Source organism: Bubalus bubalis, chromosome 9 (genome assembly GCF_019923935.1).
Source record: "Bubalus bubalis isolate 160015118507 breed Murrah chromosome 9, NDDB_SH_1, whole genome shotgun sequence".
Classification (NCBI taxonomy): domain Eukaryota; kingdom Metazoa; phylum Chordata; class Mammalia; order Artiodactyla; family Bovidae; genus Bubalus; species Bubalus bubalis.
The window spans coordinates 70506563-70519627 of record NC_059165.1 but is presented as its reverse complement, the minus strand read 5'-3'; the positions used below and the strand labels follow the sequence as shown (position 1 = coordinate 70519627).

Genomic DNA, 13065 nt, shown 5'->3' with positions numbered 1-13065 from the left:
GACTAGAGAGGATACACTACTGCAGATAACTGATGTCCGGTCAGATCAAGCAGAACAATACCAGTTCCCCTAAAGAAAGGAAGTGGGCTGGTTGAACAGATGTGAAAGAGGTGGATGGACCCTGAAACTGTATTTATGTATTTATTTATATATTTTTTGGTGGTGCCGCATGGCATGTGGCGTCCCAGTTCCCCAACCAGGGGTGGAACCTGCACCCTCTGAATTGGAAGCACAGAATCTAAACCACTGGACCACCAAGGGGGGTCTGGAACTGGATATCTTGGCATTGCTTTCCTCATTTCAAGGACTTGGGAGCCTTTTGTTTCTTCCTCTAAATAACAAATAATCATTCCTGAGTAAGGGAGTTAACAGGGAGCCACCGTTTGGGATATGCTTGGATTCTGTGACTTTTGCAGGAGATAAAGCAAAGGAGTAAAATTCATTTTTGTGAACAGTGATTGGTCTCCCAAATGACAGCCAGGTGCAGTCAGGGTCACCCATCTCCCTGGAACCTGCAGATACCAGTGGGAACTACCCCCTTCAGATTTAACTGGATTCAACAGAACTCATGTGTATCCCTTTCTCAGGAGCACCAGCCAGGCACCATGGCTTGGAGGAGAGCAGGGGAGGAACCAAGGATTAGCCAAGGCAGGTCAGACTAAGGTGCTTTGGCAAATAGTGCAGCCTGCTCTAAAAGTCCAGATCCTATATGCCTGAGTTCCCAGCCCTGTGATCGGTTGGGTGAGGGAACTACCTGTTAAGTGTTGGTAATCTGAGCTCATAGTTCTGTCCACTGCAGTTCTAAAGCAGGTAAATTCAGAGCCCAGAAATCCCTAACTCACAGCATCAGATCAGTCCTCACTGCCCTGTCTAGTTTCTTTCCCTGAACTGACACCTCTCTGTGAACTCTCTCTTCGAAGCTTTGTGTTTATTTACTGCATTTTGCTCAGTACAGTGGTTATGAGTCAGAGCACCCAGGTTAAAACCTGCCTTGTCAATTCCTAACCAGATGATCTTGGCTATACTTAACCTTTCTGTGCCTCAGTTTCTTCACCCAAAAAATGGATAATGCCGTCTACCTTACTGAATGTGTGGGGCCATTCAGTTATTTGACAAACGTGTACTGAGTACTCACTAGGCATTCATGGTGCTAGGTTCTATTCCAGGTTCTCAGGGTGCGTCTGTGATTGGCTGAGGGGATCGGTGAGAAGGGCAGGACAAAATCAATAAAGTGATCTGCTATGTTTGATTTGCACTGGAGAGGAAGAAGAACGTTGAGCAATATCAGGTAATGGATGCTGGGAATGAGCTGGGGATGGTCACAGTATTAAGAAAGAGGTCAGGGCAGGTTCCACTGTGATGGTGACATCTGAGGTGAGGGAGTTGATCAAGCCCAAGCATGGGTGAAAACAGGGTCCCAAGTGGAGGCCACCATGACAGCAAAGGCCCTAAACATGTAGAAGCACAGGGAGGCAGTTAGTGAGTGAGGGCCATGGTGTGTCAGCTTGGGGTGGAGGTGGGGTGGCAACTGGAGACCATGGGAAGGTACTTTTTTGACATCAAATGGGATTATGACAGATACCACGAGTAAAGCAACAGAAAACCCTGAATGTAAATCCTACTTAAGGACCATTGAGCCATCTCACAAGTAATGTTTCATTTGGTTTCTATTATGTTGCTGATTGAATGTATTTTTATAAAGTGCTTGCTGTGTGCCACCAATTTTGCCAACCTTGGGGAGATCATAGTGGATAGACAATCCTGGCTTTTAGGAGCTAGAAGAGGAATCAAATGATAGATGGCATGAAAAAATAAAACAAGGTAAGAAGGAGCCTGCTAGGGTGGTTGGGTAGGACCTTCATAAGATAACATTTGAGCAGAGAGCAGGTGGAGGGCAAATTGAACAGAAGTGTGCAGCAGAGGAACAGCATATGCAAAGGCAATAAAGAAGGAGGTTTGTCCTCTGGCTAGAGAAAGGGGAGACTGGAATGGAGTAACCATGGATTTTACACTTAGAAATTTTCAAGTGAGGGCATGGCTTGATGGGGTTTTAATTTTATCATTATCACTGTGCACAGCAGATTGGATCTGGATAGAGGGAGGCAGAGGCTATTTTTGAAGCAGCCACAGAAATGCAAGCAGGACATGGGCCATTCCAGAGTCAGCTGGTGGAGGTGAGGCTGGTAAGCAGTAGTGGTTTCCTCCATGGTGTGCTACTGGGTGAAAGGAGTGAGAAATGTGTGTAGTTTTGGCCCTAGTTGGGTGATTGGAGAGTCTGCTCAGGAAACTGCAAAACAGTTTCTGGGAAGGGGTTGGGAGACAAAGATGAGTTTTGGACTTGCTAGGTCTGAAATGCTCAAGACAAATAGCTATGATGGTTCTGGGAGAAAGCAAAGGCTAGAGGTGGAAATCTGTTGTCACAGCACACAATAGGAGTTGAGATCCTAGAATAGACTAGCATGGGTAGAGGAGCTGTCTTGGAGAAGTTGAATGGTCCACACTAGCTTTGGAGACTAGAAAGAGGGGAGAGAGATCCAGAGGGGAAAAAGAGGAAAGGGGGAAGGGGGTAGGGGGAGGAGAAGGAGCAGCCACTATGAAGTGGAGAGAAGTCTGGGCAGTGCTGAGCCTTGGAATCCCATGCAGGCAAAGGTGTTTTCAAGAAAGAGGGATAGTCAATGAGGATAAGTGCTGCTGCAAGATCAAATGAAATGAAGAAAAACCACTGATAAGAGCATTGACCCATACTATTTGGTATAGAGGCCCCCTGAGCAGAACAGAGGTAGAGCTGCTGGGATGGGGTAGTTTGGAGAGAGAAAGGAGGTGAGGGAGTGGAGACAGTTGGGTAGAAAAAAGTGGTAGTAGCTGAAGGAGAATGGGTCCCATCTTAAAGATGGGAGAATTACAGTGTGTGGCTTAAAGGAAGGAGGGGCTGGGCAGGAGCCAGGAGGAGCAGAGAAGGGAGAAGAGGAGGCAAGACGGTCTCTGGACCCTGAGCCTAACAGGGAGCAAGTGAGTGAAACTCCATGGTGGACTTCTGAATACACAGACACTTCAGCAAAAGAAGCAGGATGTGATGGTTTATTTTATGCATCAATTTGGCAAGGTCTTGGTGCCCAGTCATTTGATCACACAGAAGTCTCAAATTTGCTGTGAAGATACTTTTTGAATGAGATTAACATTTAAATTGGTAGACTTTGCATAAAACAGATTATCCTCCATAAATGAATGGGCTTCAATCAGTTAGTCTCTAAGAGTAAAGACCAAGGGAATTCCCTGGTGGTCCAGTGGTTAAGACGGCACAGAGTTTTAACAATGTAGGGGGCATGAGTTTGATCCCTGGTTGAGGAACCAAGATCACACATGCCCTGCGGCACTGCCAAAAGATTAAAACAAGAGTAAAGACTGAGGTTTACACACACACACACACACACACACTGTCCTCCCCCCATCCCACACTTAAGGAATTCTGCCTGCAAACTGCCTTCTATCTTGAACTGCAACATCATCTCTTCCCTTGGTCTCTGATCTGCTGGCCTACCTTGCACATTTTGGGCTTGCAAGCCTCCACAATTATGTGAACCAGTCTTGTGAAATAAATCAATCGGTCCCCTCCCTTCTTCATACACACACACACACCCCCTATTGGTTTTGTTTCTCTGGAGAACCCTGACTGACAGGAAGGAACAAGAGATAGTAGAGATGTGAGAGCAGGAGGAAGGCATGACACACTCACCTTGCAGAGTAGAAAGGTGAATGGACTGTAGCAAAGGAAACCATAGATTATGCCAAACATGGAAAGTGAACTTTGCACCATAAAGTACCACGTATAGCTTTCCCCAAAATGCCGTATCTACAAACAGAAGGGCAGCAATTACATCTTCCCCTGGGGAGAAGGTCATCATTCCACAGGATGTACTTGTAAATGAATGACAAATACAGGTGTATAAAATGTGACACCTTGTTGTCTGATTCCTGGACAGCCACATCTGGCTTACCTGAGAGCTCATTAGAAATAGAACCTTCGGGTCCCAAACACAGTCTGAATCATTAACCAAATACTAGGACTAGACTTTCTAGTTACTTGCAATTTGTTTTGTTTTGTTTTTTTTGGGTGAGTTGAATGGCATGTGGGATCTTAGTTCCCTGACTGGTGTTTGAACCCATGCCCCTTGCAGTGGAAGCTCCACTTCCACTTCCACCAGGGAAGTCCAGCTCTTTGCAGTTTGGGAAGCTCTGTTGTAAAGAAGTCAGCATGATTCTGGGCAGAGTAGATGCTCAACAAACTATAGCTTGACTAGCAGTCCTAAGAATAACAGTGCTGAGTATTACTATGACTTCTTCATAGACTTCTAGGAAGCAAGGACAATAGGGTTCTGACCTGGTACCCCAATATCCAGCAGAGGTTATGGCTGATAAAAAGGGCTCCGAGAACCCACTGAGTGAAGAAATTTGGCTTGATTAATTTTCTTGCAATACAGGCCTCCCAGCTGTCACATGAAGGCTGCTCATCTATTTTTATATTTTGTTTTGTTTTGTTCCTTTTGCCAAAGTCAAAAAGACTTTGAGAACTACACAAAGACCAACATAACCAACTATTCAAGGGCTCCAATGAAAGCACCTAAAATAACCCAGTTGTTCACTGGAAAAAGGTGCCAAGGATGGAGGAGAAGGAGGAGGGTGTTAGGGAAGTAGGGGTCATTTGCACTTTGGATGCTCTTTAGAGGTGGACTCAGGACAGGTGGGATTAACTAAGGATCATGAGTTGTCAGGAGGTGAGGGTGACTTAATGGAATAGTCACACATGAGTATAGCAAGCAGATCTGGGGTGTGGGTGGTAAGAAAATAAGAGTCACTCCAAGATAGGTGCATTGTGGCATTTCACAGTTGCGGCAAAACCTTAGGAAAGCCATGTTTCCTGTAAACACATAGATACTTTATTGTGTCTGTCTTTCCTGCCTGTTCTTTTTTAAAAAAATTTTATTTATTAAAACCTTAGGAAAACCATGCTTCCTGTGAACACATAGATGCTTTATGTGTCTGTCTTTCCTGCCTGTTTTTTTAAAAAAAATTTTATTTATTTTGGCTGTGCTTGGTCTTCATTGCTGTGCACAGGCTTTCTCTAGTTGCAGTGAGCGAGGGCTACTCTTTAGTTGCTGTGCTCAGCCTTCTCATTGTAATGGCTTTGTGCCTTGCAGAGCACGGGTTCTGGGCAAGCAAGCTTCAGAAGTTGTGGCTCACAGTCTCTAGAGCTCACCCTCGGGCTTGGTTCTCTTGAGGCAGGTGGAAAATCCCAGAGCAGGCATCGAACTTGTGTCTTCTGCACTAGCAAGCGGATTCTGAACCACTGTATCATGAGGGAAGTCCTCCTGCCTGTTTTCTCTGTCCACTCTAATTTTCAGTTTTGCTCCTGGGTAGTCTTTGACTCTTTCTGGAGGGAATCAACCCTGGCCATTGCAGTTCTTTGAATGTTCCCTTTCATTCTGTCTGTTCCTTAAGTGAGGTGAATCCCAGGATCCTGGAATTTCAGGAAGCTGGAGCTCAGGGAGAGAAAACTGGTCAAGGATCCCAGATGTATGGGGATCGGGGTGGGGAAGGCAGATGTCATGCACAATATGTTCGGCATATGCTAGGCTTACCATCTGCATTTTATCACTTAATGCACACTGGAATCCCAGGAAGCTGGAGCCCTCAGGGCCACATGAAGAGCTTGGAGTCTGTCCTGTAGGACAGAAGTGTTCACTACATGCTGGATCCCACACTCTAAGGTGTGTCCTGATCCCTTCTCAGAGCACAGAACCTTTGCTAGCCCCTTCATCTCTATCTAGCCTTCCTATTCAAGTGTGGTTTAAGTCATATAACCATGGAGTACCTTTATCTTAGGTATTTTTTCTCAGTCAGTCTCAGGAACAGGGAAATCTTATTTCTGTTCCATTGCTCTGCAGGTTGCTTAGATGTTGGGAGGCAGTGGATAAATTTCTCTACTCATATATGATGATACAATACCTGGGTCACATGAATCAAACAAAATTTTTTGCATAAGTACTCCAGTGACAGGGGCTTCTCCGGTGGCTCAGTGATAAAGAATCCACCTGCAGTGCAGGATTTGCAGGAGATATGGGTTGGATTCCTGGGTGGGGAAGATCCCCTGGAGGAGGGCATGGTAACCCACTCCAGTACTCTTGCCTGGAGAATCCCATGGACAGAGGAGCCTGGCGGGCTACAATTCATAGGTTTGCAAAGAGTCAGACATGCCTGAGTGACTTAGCACACGCACACGCGCCCCAGCACAGAGTCAGGGATACTTAGGAGGTACTTACACGTCATAGTCCCCCTTTCCTCCTCAGTTAGCTGTACATGAACTTTTAAACTTCTTAGTGTTCAACACCTGTAATTATAGTGCATCTCAGTTTGAGTTTCTGCTACTGAACACCTGGATGGTAGTCACTATGTATTTTTGCTCCAGACATAGAGAATTCTGAATTCTGAGTCCTTATTCCTCAGATACTCTGAGTGCTTTCACTAAATCTTTTAAACATAGCATGATCTATTTCAGGAATTTCCTGACACTACTGACCCTTCTAATTTTTCCAGTCTCCCTTTAGCCCCATTCCCTCAAGCTTAGTTTATTTCACGTGCAGATAGGGATGGCAGTGGGAGTCCTGTAATGGGTCAAAATGTATCCCACAACATGATATACTTAAATCCTGATCTCTTATTACTGTGGAAGTAGCCTTATTTGGAAATAGGATCTTTGCAGTTGTGAACAAGTTATGACAAGGTCATACTGAATTAGAGTGAGCTTGAAGTCCAATGATGGGTTCCTTATGAGTAGGTCATATGAAGATAAATACCAGGATGAAGGCCATGTGACCATGAAGCCAGAGATGGGAGTGGTGTGTCTACAAGGCCAGGAATGCCAGGGATTGCTGGTAATCACCAGATGCTAAGAGAAAGCAAGGAAGGATTCTCCCCCTAGAGTGTGGTCCTGCCACGCCTTGATTTCACACTCTGGCCTCCAGAACTGTGAGAGAAGAAATTCCTGTTGTTTCAGGTTACCCAGTCTGTACGATTTGTTACGGCAGCCCTAAGGAACTAACACAGGCCTGGGTGCTTCCCTGGTGGCCCAGTAGCTAAGACTCCGTGTTCCCAGTGCAAGGGGCCTGGATTTGAGCCCTGGTTAGGGAATTAGATCCTGCATGCTGCAACTAAGACCTTGTGCAGCCAAATAAGTAAATATTAAAAACAAACAAACACAGGCCTTGACCCACCCACCCTCACACACCCACTAATTTGGCCTATAATATTAGAATACTTGTCACAGTCTTACTTCTGCCTGTTTGTGATTATTTCCAGCCTTGCTCAGTCTTTTGTAGATAAATTTGAGACCCTGCATTGAAACATGAAAGTTATCGGCTTTTCTCTGCCTTTTACCTCCCCAACCTACCTAACTGGTTAAAACTGACAGAGCCCCCATTCATCTCTTTTGCATTCTGGTTGTTTTTGTTGAGGTCATCTCCTTGGAACACAGAGATAATTGCCAGCACATATACTGTCCTAATCACTCTCCTCTTTGAGTTAATTCAATTTAGCATTTACTGGGTGTCAACTCAGAGCAGCCTGGCTCAAGGGTGAGCAAATGGAGCTTCTTCTGGAAGATGGGAAAACCTCATTGGCACAACACGAAGATGAAATAAGTGAGTGAATGACCATCATACAAAATACTTGTTATTTGGAGGGAATTGTGTGACCAACCTGCAGATGAGGTTAGAGGCTAAAGAATTTGGATTTCACTGGTAAGCTAGTACTTCTCATGATTTTTTTTGCCTGCAGCCCAAAGACATACAAATCATGATTCACGCCAATAATTTCTGCTCTATTCTATTATGCAGAAAAAAGGCTGGAGTGTTGTCAGATGCTCTATTCAGCCAAACTCTATCCAGGTTTCCCTGAGCATTTTTCCAACTATATCTGACTTTCAGGCCTCCATTCTTGCTTTACATTGTCCAACTTTAGGAGGAATCCTGCTCAGTCAGTTTAACCAGAGGCCCCCACCCTCAAGATTTCTGATTACCCTTGAAATCTCTGATCAGGTTGCTCATCCTCCCCACCATCCCTCAGGTGATATCTGATCACCCTGGCCTGCCTTAAGCAAGAATCCCCTTAGGTCAGGTTGCTTTATCCTGAATGCCCCTTTACTCCTAAGGTTTTCCCTTGGTAATATTCTATCCCCTGACCTTGCTCCTTGGCTATGAATTTCGACCTTTCCTTTTTGCCTTTGGAGTTGAGCCTAATCATTCTCTCCATTACAGAATCCCACTTCGGTGGTCTGTACACCTATCCCAGTAGTCCCCTGAATAAAGACTGCCTTATTGTGCTTTAAATAGTGTCATGAATAATTTTTCTTTAATACTATTATAGGCTCTTATGGGTCTTTTAACACAGTGGAGTGTTGATGAAGCGTTCTCCTTAGGCTAAGGGAACTGTGATGTGTACCAGAGTTCAGTTAAGTATTTTGGGAAAACCCAGGAGAGAGATATGTGGGCTGCTGGCTTACTGACTTGACAAGAAAACAGACAGTTGTTAGTGAGTATGGGAGTTGAAGGCCAGAAAGTCAGCTGCCCCGTAACTATAATTGAGTCCAGCCACTGATGAGGGGTCTTGTATGTCTCAGTCACCATTAGGTTGTGGAAAGGCATTGTCAGGTAAAAATTCTCTCCCAGAACTGTAGAAAGTCTGGGAACTAAAAACTCATCTTGTAGTAACTTGCTGAGAAATAACATCCTAAAGCCTGTGTTGTGGGCTTTGGGAATAAAGGTCTGGCTCCTAAACCTCATCACAAATAGTAATACCCAGAATTCCGAATTGTAGGGTGGGCCCTGGGTCTGGCTCATGCTGGTAGCCTTCCTGGAGACTCCCCAGCTGTGTCAGAAGGGAGGCAGGCTACTGGGACTTAACAAATGAGACAGATGTACTGTCTATAACCAACTCAATGCAAACACAGCTCTCTTCCTCTGTGGCCTGAATGATCCAGGCCTCCCAAACTAGAAACAGATAGTTTAAATGTTACTTTGTATTCTTATTTTCTTTCTTTACATTATTTAGGCTAGTTGAAAGGTTATCATCTACTTGTATCCTTGAAAGTGAAAGTGAAGTCGCTCTGTCGCGTGACTCTTTACAGCCCCATGGACTGTAAAGGAGCCCTACCAGGCTCCTCCATCCATGGGATTTTCCTGGCAAGAGTACTGGAGTGGGTTGCCATTTCCTTCTCCAGGGGATCTTCCCAACCCAGGGATCGAACTCTGGTCTCCCGCATCACAGGCAGACGCTTTAACCTCTGAGCTACCAGGGAAGCCCTAGCCTCACTTTAAAAAAAAAAAAAAAAAAAAAATCTGCCTTTATCCTCACAATTACTTGATATAATTGCTTGTTCTTTTTGTTGTTGTTGTTAGGAAAATATTTATGGTTTTATTGCATGATGAGGCATTGAAACATCTGAACAAATCAGTATCTGGGTAATGAGGCTTTCTCCTTCACTTTTATGGGTTACTAAAGCAATTTGTCAGTAGATTTTCAAAAAAAGAAAAAAAGACAACCTTTTGCATTACTTAAGTCATTCCAAGGTATATGCTGGTACAACACAAACTTCTATCAGATGCAGCTAGTCTAGGATCCAAATATCATGCAAAACAGCTCAGTAGAGCAGCACACTGCACCCATTCCCACCAAAGCCCTGCTTATTTGTTGATATTAGGAGCATCTGGAGGAATGTGAGTAGTTGAATAGTAAGTGGAAGAGGAAGAAGAAATAGCATGAATGCCTGGCTGGGAGGAGTTCAGTCCAAGTTGTGCAGGGCAAGCCTTGAACATGTCATTGGTACAAATCCAAGCAACCTTGATGCTCTTTAATTGGAACATCTGGTGGAACCACATGATGGAGTCTTCATTGGCCTTGAGCTGGCCAAAACTGTGCTGATGATGCAACTATCCGGCATGGGCTGATGGTCCTGAGCCATGATGCTGTGCTGGGTTTTCTGGGATGGAAGCTAGGCAACTTCTTCACAATGGCAGCTTTCCCTTGGAATTGCTGTCCTTCCCATGTGAATCCTGAGACGTTGAAATAAACTGCTCCTAGTTGGATTCTATCATTATCAAATAACTGGTAGTAATGTTGAATGAAGCTAGAGCCAATCTGCTCCCAAATTGGCTTGTCTCCCATTCTGGAGCATCACCCAGCCTCATTGAGATCCAAGGAGCTGGCACAATGGTGGCAGCGACCCAACTTGGTCTTCCTGTTTTGTTTTAAAATTTACTTATTCTACTAGTGCAGAGTTAACACCCTGATAAATCCTCAGAAGTTACCAGCATCAAACTTCTTAACTGAGTTGAAAACAAAGCCTGGAAAAGTTAATAGGGTATTTAAGGAATTTCCAGGGACTCAACAAGTTCATCTGACCTCTGATTTCTGGGACTGTTTACAGGGACTGCTGCCTGGTCTGTTATAACAGCCTCTGGTTGCTGGAGGCTGGACAATCCACGCCCTTGGCCTTCTCTTCTGTTCTCCACTGGACCCTCTCACCTTTCATAATTCCTCCTTGTTGTTGTTCAATTGCTAAGTCATGCCTGACTCTTTGAGACCCCATGTGTTGAAGGAAGGGAACCCCTTTTCCAGGGCCCAAGAGTGGGCTCTTGTCTGACACTCAGAAATGTATTGTTTAAGAAATGAATTGTCACATAAGCTGACAAAGCAAAAGACTTTATTAAGAAGAGGTGCTCATGCAAAGAGGAGTAGGGTAAGAGAACCCAGGAGAACTGCTGTGCCACATGGCTCACAGTCCTGGGTTATATGGTGATGGGATTAGTTTCCGGATTTTCTCTGGCGAATCACTCTGACTTAGGGTCCTTCCTGGTGGGTCAAGCATTGCTCAACCAAAATGGATGCCAGTGAGGATTCTGGGAGGTAGTAGGACATGGGGAGAAACATCAATAACCTCAGATACGCAGATGACATCACCCTTATGGCAGAAAGTGAAGAAGAACTAAAGAGCCTCTTGATGAAAGTAAAAGAGGAGAGTGAAAAAGCTGGCTTAAAACTCAACATTCAGAAAACGAAGATCATGGCATCCAATCCCATCACTTCATGGCAAATAGATGAGGAAACAATGGAAATGATGACAGACTTTATTTTTTTGGGTTCCAAAATCACTGCAGATGGTAACTACAGCCATGAAATTAAAAGACACCTGCTCCTTGGAAGAAAAGCTATGACCAACCTAGACAGCATATTAAAAAGCAGAGACATTACTTTGCCAACAAAGGTCCGTCTAGTCGAAGCTATGGTTTTTGCAGTAGTCATGTATGGATGTGCGAGTTGGACTATAAAGAAAGCTGAGCGCTGAAGAATTGATGCTTTTGAACTGTGGTGTTGGAGAAGACTCTTGAAAGTCCACTGGACTGCAAGGAGGTCAAACCAGTGAATCCTAAAGGAAATAAATCCTGAATATTCATTGGAAGGACTGATGCTGAAGCTGAAACTTCAATCCTTTGGCCACCTGATGGGAAGAACTGACTCATTGGAAAAGACCCAGATGCTGGGAAAGATTGAAGGCAGAAGGAGAAGGTGACAACAGAGGATGAGATGGTTGGATGGCATCACTGACTCAATGGACGTGAGTTTGAGCAAGCTCTGGGAGTTGGTGATGGACAGGGAAGCCTGGCATGCTGCAGTCCATGGGGTTGCAAAGATGCAATTGAACTGAACTGAACTGAGGACACGGGGTGTCTCCTTTTGACCTCTTTCAAATTCATCCATTGGTGATGGCTTGTTAGTTCTGTGTTCCTTACTGGGACCTCCTGTCTTAAAATATAATTCATGCAAATGGTTACTGTGGTGCCTGGCCAGGGTGGGCAGTTTCAGTCAGTGTGCTTCCCCTAACACATGGACTGCAGCATACCAGGTCTCCCTGTCCTTCATTGTCTCCCAGAATTTGCTCAAACTCATGTCCATTGAGTTAGTGATGCCATCCAATCATTTCATCCTCTATCGACCCCTTCTCTTCCTGCCTTCAATCTTTCCCAGCATCAGGGTTTTTACCAATGAGTTGGCTCTTCGAATCAGGTGGCCAAAGTATTGGAGCTTCAGCTTTAGCGTCAGTACTTCCAGTGAATATTTAAGGTTGATTTCCTTTAGGATTGACTGGTATGATCTTGCTGTCCAAGGGACTCTCTAGTGTCTTCTCCAACACCACAATTTTAAAGCATCAATTCTTCTATGCTCAGCCTTCTTCTTTATGGTCCAACTCTCACATCCATCTATTGAAAAATCGTAACTTTGACTATATGGACCTTTGTCCTCAAAGTGATGTCTCTCCTAGCCCATTTCAACCTGTGGGCACCCCCCACCCCCCACCAACACACACACACACACACACCAGCCTCCAGGAGTTTCTGGGGGCCTGCCCTGCCAGAGCCAATTTCTCTGACGCAGGAGTGGTTGAGCCTTACAAAGACCACGAACTGAGGGAGGGATGGGCTGGCCATAAGGGAGAGTCTAGAACTGTGGCCTCCTAGTCAGTCACTTGGACTGGGAAGGGGAGGGTCTAGATGTGTGCACATCTAGCCAAGTACATTTTGCCCTGTCTCAGGAATTTCTGAGGGTGGGCAATATATTTTAAATAGCCTACCCCCTGGCACTGGACTCCTGCAGTTGACCAGACCCAGGAGCTGTCCACCACAGTAGGTAATGACCTGTTACCAACTTTGGTTCTGTGACACCAACTCTGTTGTAAGAAAATCTCGTGTTGGCCCTAACACCATTGTAAGGGTGAAATTGCGGAAGGTCTCGGGGACCAATATCTATTCCAAAAATGCCTTGCAGATGTTTGAAATCAGAATTAACCAGAATTTCAGTTCTCCCATTTCTAGAGTGAAAGGTTGTTTAAAGAAATTTTAAATACAAGTAGTTTTCTTAGGGAGATTTATGAAAAAAAGAAGAGGAAGAAGGAGAAGCTAGCAGGTTCATGCCTCTCTATTATTTGATGACAGAAATTGAAGGAATGAGCAGGAACAA

The 13065-nt window shown here is 44.8% G+C and overlaps 1 pseudogene; it reads right to left on the bottom strand.

Annotated features, from left to right (window-relative positions):
* Positions 1-9734: 9734 nt before the first annotated feature.
* On the bottom strand, positions 9735-10216 carry LOC123335278 (annotated as a pseudogene).
* Between the last annotated feature and the right edge of the window lie 2849 nt (positions 10217-13065).